The following is a 9720-nucleotide window of genomic DNA, read 5'->3' on the forward strand; positions in this document are numbered from 1 at the left end:
ACTCTCCCCTATTTATTTTAACCTTAAACACTTGCTAAAAATCCACATATTAAGAAGTATGCTCTGGAAAGAAACCATCTGTGTCCCTGAACTTCAAGGTCATCATGCCATTAACTTTTGCACACAACATTAGCAAAAATGAGAGGGACCTCTTCTCCTGTACCAGCATGACATGTATGTGTATTGATGTTAGTGTAGCTATCCCTCATTGTAACACCACTATGGGGGGTTCTGGAGCTCTATAGAGTTTATATTATTGTATGAAGATTACCAAATGTGATTTCCAGGGGTCATCTTCCAACATCCAGAAGAAGAGACATGTTTCTCATTCCTTGCATTTTTATCACACACAGGAGACATTTCCATGTTCACTCATTTTGCTGCAATGTTTATTGCAGGAAAACTTGAGATCAGGTTTCTTCATTAAGTTCTAATTTCCTGAAGATGTGAAAAGTATCCATTAATACAAGATTCCTGTGCCCAGTAATAGAATATCACATGTCTGAATCACTACAAATGGGTATGTAATGCATTAGAACACACTAGTGTAAATATAAGGCATCTGTTTTTATTTTTGTTCATTTTCCATGTAGCTGTTCAACTTGGAGAAAGTCATAAGGTGATATATAGCTAAAAAATGGCACACTTGAGAAGCCTTGGTTCATTATCACAGGAAACAACCCTGGTGCTATTTTTGGTCCCAAATCAATATATGAAATTAAGTACATACATTCATGTGAACAAGAGGCCATTTGTCTGAAAGCTAAAGCTTGGATGAAATTGGACAATGATCCTAAGCACACCAGCAAATCTACCACCGAATGGGTGAAAAAAGAATCAAGGTTGCAATGGACCAGTCAAAGTCCAAACCTCAACCCATTGAAATGCTGTGGCGGGAACCTTAGAGAGCAGTGCTTAAACAAATGCCCGCAAACTTCAATGAACTGAAGCAACGTTGTAAAGAAGAGTCAGCCAAAATTCCTTCACAACGATGTGAGAAGCTGTTAAAGTCATACAGAAAAGGATTACTTCAAGCTATTACTGCTAAAGGTGGCTCTACAAAATATTGATATCCCCAGTAATGATAACATTGCAACAAAAAGTACCCCGCACCTTAAGTGCGTTATATTATTATTATATGATACACCTGCATTCCCATGGGGAGTTATTTGATGAAACGCGTAAGGTGCTTTTATTGCTATTTTATCATTACTTGTGTGTTGGTTCCATTGCCGTTCAGGACACTTTTTTGGCCAGTGGATATTGCTGCTAGTGGATAACATCACTGTCTGTAAAGTTATACACCTGTGCTAGGATTGGTAAAAGGATATTGGTAAAACAAACTATTGTGCTTTGCTAGCATTAAGAGCTGGTCTCAGTGCACTGTTTTATGTGAGTGTAATTGTTTTTATTTCTTATCAGTACTACACTATACTTTCTTTTGTTCCTTTGCATTTGGACATTTCCAGCTGCTTGCATTTATTTGTTCTGGATAGCGCTACAGAATTTGATGGCGCTATATAAAACAATACATAATAATAATAATTAGAGGATTTCTGTTTTGGACTTGTCTTTTGGGACCAGAGGAGTCCCTGGAGATTCCCTAAGAGACGTATTACTTTTATATTCCTTCTGTGTTTTTTTTTTCTGCTTGCTTAAAACTACTGCTAGCTTTAAAATAAAAAAATATATATATCCTGCATGCTTAACATAGGAGTCTGGAGAGGCATTTGGGATTTAATTGAAAACGCTGGATATCTGTAGCAGCTTCCCTAGACATAACATAGATCACCTTTCACCCAGATCTGGAGCAGGAACATATGAAGTGTTTCCTATTTTAGCCCCAATCCTCGGGTCATGGTGAAACCAGATAGCCTGACCTCCAAACATTGCAGTGAATGTCATTTGACCCTCAGTCTTCCTTTATTTTTCAGAGGCTAATAGAATAACATTATTTAATGAGTGTTTTGCAGTTGAATTCAGCAGTACCCTTATGTTTGCTTGCAGGATGTATATGCAAGATTTAGGCATTTTAAACCCTTGCTTGTAGTCATACCTGGGAACTGTCTGGATTTCTCCTGGAGACTCCATGGTGAAGTGGCGCTTCTCCTGGTCTCCGGTTGAACATGGAGAAACACCAGGTGGCCAGGTCCCCGTCTACTTTTCCTCCAACCACAGCCAGTTTTTATGTGTGTGGCACTGGCCCCACACACGTGAGTAGGGCCGTTTTTTTGTGTCAGCAAACCACCTGTGACATCAACCGACCACCCGTTGACAACACCGGGACTGCCTATCAACATCCCCAAAATGGAGGGCTGTGGGTAGCTGGAGCCTGGATGTTCCCTGGTATAATTATAGTATATTTTAAGTGTGTTCAGTTTGTTGAGGCTTAGTCATCCCATACATACTTGCGATTTTAGGTTGCCTATACAAAAATTCCATATGACACCTGTGTTTTTACCTCCACTGTAAGCAAATGCAGCAACAGCTCCTGCAGGAATGCATTTTCCTGCACACAAATAAAGTTGGCTGCTTCAAATTTTAAGTGGTTAAGTCCACCAAAGAACCACCGTTGTTTGACATTATTGATGACACCATTTTATAAAGCTTAATATTTCCAGTTAAAGGCGGCATCCATTTTTGATTGACATATATTTTAATTGTTCTTCTCTAACACTTTTGTTTAGGTTAGGTATTCTAAATGAAAATGGATTCATTTTGGCTCCTCTCCTATCTCTATCCCTAATGGCATAGCAAAATCAAGTTTTAATTTTTAAGCTGCAATGATGATATGGAACAAGGCCCATTCACCTTGACCTCTTATACTTTAATCTATGCAGTTTCCTTTTTTTGTCAAAATTATAATATAATTATTATATTAAATAATAATATAAAAATACAACTCGCTCCATTAACCAACCTGCTATATTGCCAGTAAAAGAGCGTTAAACACATTGAAAAGCGACAATTTGGCCAATACAGGTGGGCCCAAGGCAACTTACTACTGGCATAGGGGATTTTCCATATGGGGTGAGAGCTCACTTAATCATCTGGAGGTCTGTCCACGTTGATGACACCACGCAGTAGGCCTTGAATAGTAGCTTGACTACATTGAGAGTTGTGAGCGACTCCCTAGTTATTGGGACACTCCCTGCTACTGTCCTGGGCAGATGGAAAATAGACTCTACCTCCGCACACTGATGCTCTTCAAAGTTGTGTGGAGTGTAGGCTGCACAATGGATGTAACACTGCCTGAATTATCAGTAACCAATTTTGACCCACATTCTCTTGTTCCTTGAGTCTGTCGTTCCCTAGTTTAGTTTGCTATTGAATTGGGCTCAGCCCTAATTCTGGGTGCCACACAAACAGTCTATCCTTCAAATGCCTAGGGTTTGAGTCCTCATTCATAAACCTTGTGTCACCCTCTTACCTCCTCTCCCTGCTGCTACTACCGGTACCAAGGGAGCAGGGAATCCGTGTGGAGTCTTCTGCCAGCACACACAGAGCTCCGCGACACCAAGCTCAGCTGGATCAAAGATGGCTGGTTAGCTGTTCTACAGTTGCCTGTCAAAGAGTTTCTTTTTCTTGTGCTCTGGGCTTTGCATTCTTATATGGCAGTTTTAACATTTCTGCTGTGCTTGTGTTTAGCTGACATTTTCTTCTTTCTCATTTACTGTACCCACACAAGTTATGTATTGTTTTTTGGCAAGTATGGTCATACTGCCCTCATGTCCTATTTGGGACACTTTTGAAGCTGGCCAATTCAATTTAACCCCATCAAACCATATATGTTTGAAAACTAGACATCCCAAGGAATTTCTATTTTAACTACTTCCATGCACTAATTCTACCACCAGCCTTTGTCATTTTTTGCACACACATTTTACTTCAGGTATGAATTTACAGCTCTTGGTATATGCCACTCTCAAATAACAACCCAATATGTGTTTAGCAACATCTCCTGAGTACAGTGATACCACCCAGGATGGTTTGGAGATTAAAGGTCCACATTTGGGAGGTGTGCATATTTGGGGAAAATTTTGACTTGTTGAAAATTCTGCCCCAATGTCCTATTTGGGAGACATTTGAAGCCGACTAATTCAATTTACTCCATCAAATCATATATTTTGAAAAATAGACACCCCAGGTTATTTCAAATGCTGGAATTTTAAGTATTTCCCTGGATACATTTTACCAGCCTTTTTCAAAGTTTGCAGAAGTATTTTTTGTGTTTGTTTTTACACGCATTCAGTATGTGTTCAGCAACATCTCCCGAGTACATGGGTTTGTCGGGTTGTTTAGGGGATAAAAGGCCACAGTTGGGAAGTGTGCAGCTGCTATGGGCCCCCAGGAATGACGGGCGAAGGGCAGCTGCCCCTTTTGCTCAGAGTTAAAGACGGCCTGGACAGGTTTCCAGATAACATTTATGGCAGGCAGGCCCGGACTGGCCATCGGGCACACCGGGCGTTTGCCCGGTGGGCCGGGCCACGGCAGGGCCGCATTGACTTAGGGGCTGATGGAGCTGCAGCTCCAGGCCCCTACCCTACCTACGGCCGCATTAACGCAGGGCATAAGGGGCACCTGCCCCTTAAGCCCGCCGCAACTGCGACCGGGTCCGCCACTCTAAGGGGCCGGGAAGTCCCCACCAAGGCCGGCCTTACGGGTCTGCGGCCGCACAGGGTTTAAATTAAAACATCGGGGTTTTTTTAACTTTATTTAACATCCTCCATGTTAAATAAAGTTTTTTTTAACTTTATTTAACATGGAGGATGTTAAATAAAGTTAAAAAAACCCCCCGATGTTTTAATTTAAACCCTGTGCGGCCGCAAACCCCTAAGGCCGGCCCTGGTGGGGGCTTCCCGGCCCCTTAGAGCAGGACCGGCCTTTGGGGTGTGCGACCGCACAGGGCGTCACACTCTAGGGGGCGGTCCGCACCGGGTGCCGCTCATCAGGGGGTGCCAACTTGCGGCACCCGGCACCCCTCCAGAGACGGACAGTAATGTCCGCCGCTGGAGGAGCAGGCTCGCAAGGGAGCGGTTCAACCCGGCTTAAAATCACTCAAGGGAGCCGGAGGTCTGCTAAAGACCTCCGATACCGCTCCCTTGTGATCCACGCGGCAACAGCTGCTGTGCGCCGGGGTTTGTTGTTAGATCCTGGCGCACAACACTGAAGCCGCGCCCACCGCTGTCCGTGCCCTCTGAACCGGAAGAAGACAGAGAAGACAGAAGAACTGAAGAAGAGGAGCGAAGAGGAGGAAAAGAAGCTGTAAGGAGAAAAGAGGAAAGGTAGGAAAATATTCAGTGAGAGTGGATTAGTATATATGTGTGGATTGGTATATATGTGTGGATTGGTATATACGTGTGGGTTGGTATATGTGTGTGGGTTGGTATATGTGTGTGGGTTGGTATATGTGTGTGGATTGGTATATACGTGTGGATTGGTATATACGTGTGGATTGGTATATACGTGTGGATTGGTATATAGGTGTGGATTGGTATATAGGTGTGGATTGGTATATATGTGTGGATTGGTAAGTGTGTGAGAGTGATGGGTGTTATGCTGTACCATTTCCAATGTCTTTTTCATGATCTAATTATGCTCTAAAAGTACATCATAACTCCCATCACTCTATACTGTTCCATACAGTGGCAGAGCTGGGAGGCAGAGGCCTTGCACCCTCACCGCAGGACTCCTGAAAGGTAAGTAAACTTCAAAGAGGGAGAGGGTAGATAGTTAAAAGGGGGTAGATAGGGAGAAGGGCGTGAGACGGGGGAAAGGGGGTAGATAGGGGGAAAGGGGGTAGATAGGGGAGAAGGGAGGGAGAAGGGGTAGATGGGGCAGAAGGGAGTGAGAAGGGGTAGATAGGGCAATCATACTCCTATCATGCCAAGTCTGCGAGTACATCCTGGAATCTGGGTATGCCTGGGCATGATAGGAATGTGATTGCTGTTAACAATCATATATATATACATATAATATTGTTTTTTAATTGTTTTGTCCTATTTTGGTGTGTTACTTACTTTAAATAAAAGGGTTTTTTTTATGGTGTGGGGAGGTCATATTCAGTTTCGGACAGGTAAATGCTGCATTTTCGGTTTCAGTCCAGAATTTGTTTCGGTGCATCCCTACTACTAAGCCAGACAATGAAGTGGTAGGCCTACACCACAACAATGTTTGGCGTAGTATATAGTGATTGGGGTTATGCTGCACTATTGTCAATGTCTGGCTCAATGTATAGTGATAGGGATTACGCTGTACCACTGTCAATGTGTGCCTCAGTATATAGTGATAGGTGTTATGCTGTACCACCGTCATTGTCTGCCTCAGTATATAGTGGTAGGTGTTATGCTGTACCACCGTCAATGTCTACCTCAGTATATAATGATAACAGTGAGAAGAGGCAGAGGTGGTAGATGATACAGGGGGATAGATAGTGAGAAAGGGGAGTTTTGTTACAAGTTTGTATTCCTTTCTTTTTTTGGGATGGGGGGGCACCAGAGGAGTAGTCCGCACAGGGCGCCAGAACACCTACAACCGGCTCTGCCTTAGAGTGGCGGACCCGGTTGCAGTTGCGGCGGGCTTAAGGGGCTCTGCCTTAATGCGGCCATATAGGCCCAGTCAGTCCGGTCCTGACTGGGCCTATTTTAAGGTAGGAGCCTGGAGCTGCAGCTCCATCAGCCCCTAAGTCAATCCTGCCCTGCCACAGGCGCGGTCGCAGTTGCTGCTTGCTCTGGCAACAAGGTAAATAGGGTGAGGGAAGGGGCTGCAGTGAGAAGCGGCACAGGGGGGTTAGGTAGTGAGAAAGGGGGAGAGGGGATAGATAGAGGCGGTACATATTGAGAAGTGGGGAAGGGGGTTACATAGTGAAAAGGGGGAACATAGTGAGAAGGGGCAGATAAGATGATGAGAGGGGGTAGTGTGAATGCGTATGAGAATGAATGAATAAATGTGTGGATGAATTGTGTGAATGCGTATGACAATTAATGAATTCATGTGTGGATGAATTGCTTGAATGATTTGTGAGACTGCATTAATGAATGTGTTAATGATTTGTGTGAATGATTAAATGCAAAGATGGTACATGAAGGGTGGGCTTTAACAATAAATAAATAAATAAATATGGGCTGCTCAGGCTTAAATGCCCGGGCCTATTTTTTGTCCCAGTCCGGGCCTGATGGCAGGATGTGGCCTAGTTGAGCTTTACACCACTCCAGCCAATGCTTGGCATTGCACATAGTGATCTTCGACTTGTGTGAAGCTGCTCGGCCATGGAAACCAATTTCATGAAGCTCCCAACGTACGCTTATGTTTGTTCAAGAGGCAGTTTGGACCTCTGTGGTGAGTGATGCTACAGAAGACAGGTGATTTTTAAGCGCTACAGCACTTAGTGGCCTTACTCTGTGAGCATGGTCTTAGCTGCTTCTACCTCACAAGAACAGCACATACTTTGGCCCGGGGCAGATCTAACAGTACCAGTGGCGTCGCTACAGGGGGGCAAGGGGGGGCAATTGCCCCCCCTAGGTTAATCCTTGCCCCCCCTGTTGCCCCCCTGCTAAATTTGGATCCCGTCTTTCTTTCTTTTTTTTAATTTATTTTTTTAACGCGGAGGAGAGAGAGGTGCGGCCCGAGTAAGATCGGCAGCCAAGGCAACCGATCTTACGCGGGCCGCACCTCGAGCCCTGCTACTTACCTGTGGGAGGGTCTTCTGTACTGCAAAGAGGAAGCGGAACCTAGCAGAGTTCACGTGACATCACATGACTCTGCTCCAGTCCCGCTTCCTCTGTGCTTTACCAGAGAACGCAGAGGGAGGCCGCGCCCTCTGCTGAAGTCTGTGAGCGGCATCAAGGAGCTACAGTGCAGGTAAGGGGGTGGGGAGGGAGTTTAAATGAGAATGTATGATTGAGGGAATGAATCTGTGAATGAATGATTATATGAATAAATGAGTGTGTGTGTGATAGCATGGATGTGTAAGTGCTGGAACCTAGGCATGATGGGACTGTGATTGCTGTTAGCAATCACACTCCTATCATGCCAAGTCAGCCAGTACATGCTGAAACCTGGCTAGCTGCCCCCCTTGTCTATGGATGCTGCCAGCAGTATGGGGTCTGCACATCACTTACAGCCATCCTGTACCAGCATGTACTGGCTGACTTGGCATGATAGGAGTGTGATTGCTAACAGCAATCACAGCAAGCACAGTCCCATCATGCCTAGGTACCAGCATTTACTGGTTGCCTGGGTATGATAGGAGTGTGATTGCTGTGTGGACGGCAGGGCCGGCTTTGGGGTGCGCAACCTGTGATCTATGCATGTAATTTAGGGGGTTTTAAATATACCTTTTAATGCTGTGTTTTTATGTGAATTCCAATTGATCTTTACTTGCAAAGCTGGGTTTTTGCGTTATTCTGTAGATCCATATCTATATATTTCCATACATTATTTATGTATACCTGCAAATACAGTGTTTGTATGTCTTATTCAGTTGATTAATACCTGCAATGCTGTTTCCATGTATTTATTTGATCTATACCTGCAATGCTACGTTTCATATACTACTGTATACCTGCAAATACAGGATTTGTATGTCTGATTCTGTTTATTTGATATATATCTTCAGTGCTGAGATCACAGGTGAATTTCAGTTGATCTATCCATGCAAAGCTTGGTTTGTGTGTTAATGTGTTGATCTATACCTGCTATCGGCAACTGGGGCTAATATTAATATATATGGGCAGCAGGGGCAAAAACACTAAGGGGGGTATAAACGACAATGCAGTGTGAAAAATCCATCCTGATGCAGACGTCTGTGACGTGGATTGTGTCCTGCTGTTTGTGTGTTTTTGGTTATCAGTGTGGCAGAGCCTGTCCTCGGGTGTGTGTATAGGTGTTGGTGTGGCAGAGCCTGTCCTGGTGTGTGTTCAGTTGTCAGTGTGGCAGAGCCTGTCCTAGGGTGTGTGTTTGGGTGTCAGTGTGTCAGAGCCTGTCTGTGTGTGTGTGTTTGGATGTGGGTGTGGAAGAGCCTGCCCTGATGTGTGTGTCCAGTTGTCAGTGTGGCAGAGCCTGTCCTGGTGTGTGTGGGTGTCTGTGTGGCAGAGCCTGTCCTGGTGTGTGTGTGTGTGTGTTTGGATGTGGCAAAGCCTGTCCTGATGTGTGTGGGTGTCTGTGTGGCAGAGCCTGTCCTGGTGTGTGTGTGTTTGGATGTGGGTGTGGCAGAGCCTGTCCTGATGTGTGTGGGTGTCTGTGTGGCAGAGCCTGTCCTGGTGTGTTTGTGTGTATGTTTGGTTATCGGTGTCGCAGAGCCTGTCCTGGTGTGTGTGTCTGAGTGTTGGTGTGACAGAGCCTGTGTTGGTGTGTGTGTCTGAGTGTTGGTGTGACAGAGCCTGTGTTGGTGTGTGTGTCTGGGTGTCAGTGTGTCAGAGCCTGTCCTGGTGTATGTGTTTGGATGTGGCAGAGCCTGTCCTGATGTGTGTGTGTGTGTTTTTGGTTGTCGGTGTGGCAGAGCCTGTCCTGGTGTGTGTGTGTGTGTGTTTGGATGTGGCAGAGCCTGTCCTGGTGTGTTTGTGTGTATGTTTGGTTGTCGGTGTCGCAGAGCCTGTCCTGGTGTGTGTGTCTGGGTGTTGGTGTGACAGAGCCTGTGTTGGTGTGTGTGTCTGGGTGTTGGTGTGACAGAGCCTGTGTTGGTGTGTGTGTTTGGTCATCTGTTCCTGGCACTTAACTTAC

Source organism: Sceloporus occidentalis, unplaced genomic scaffold (assembly GCF_023333645.1).
Source record: "Sceloporus occidentalis isolate IW3139 unplaced genomic scaffold, rSceOcc1.0.p SCAF_48, whole genome shotgun sequence".
Classification (NCBI taxonomy): domain Eukaryota; kingdom Metazoa; phylum Chordata; class Lepidosauria; order Squamata; family Phrynosomatidae; genus Sceloporus; species Sceloporus occidentalis.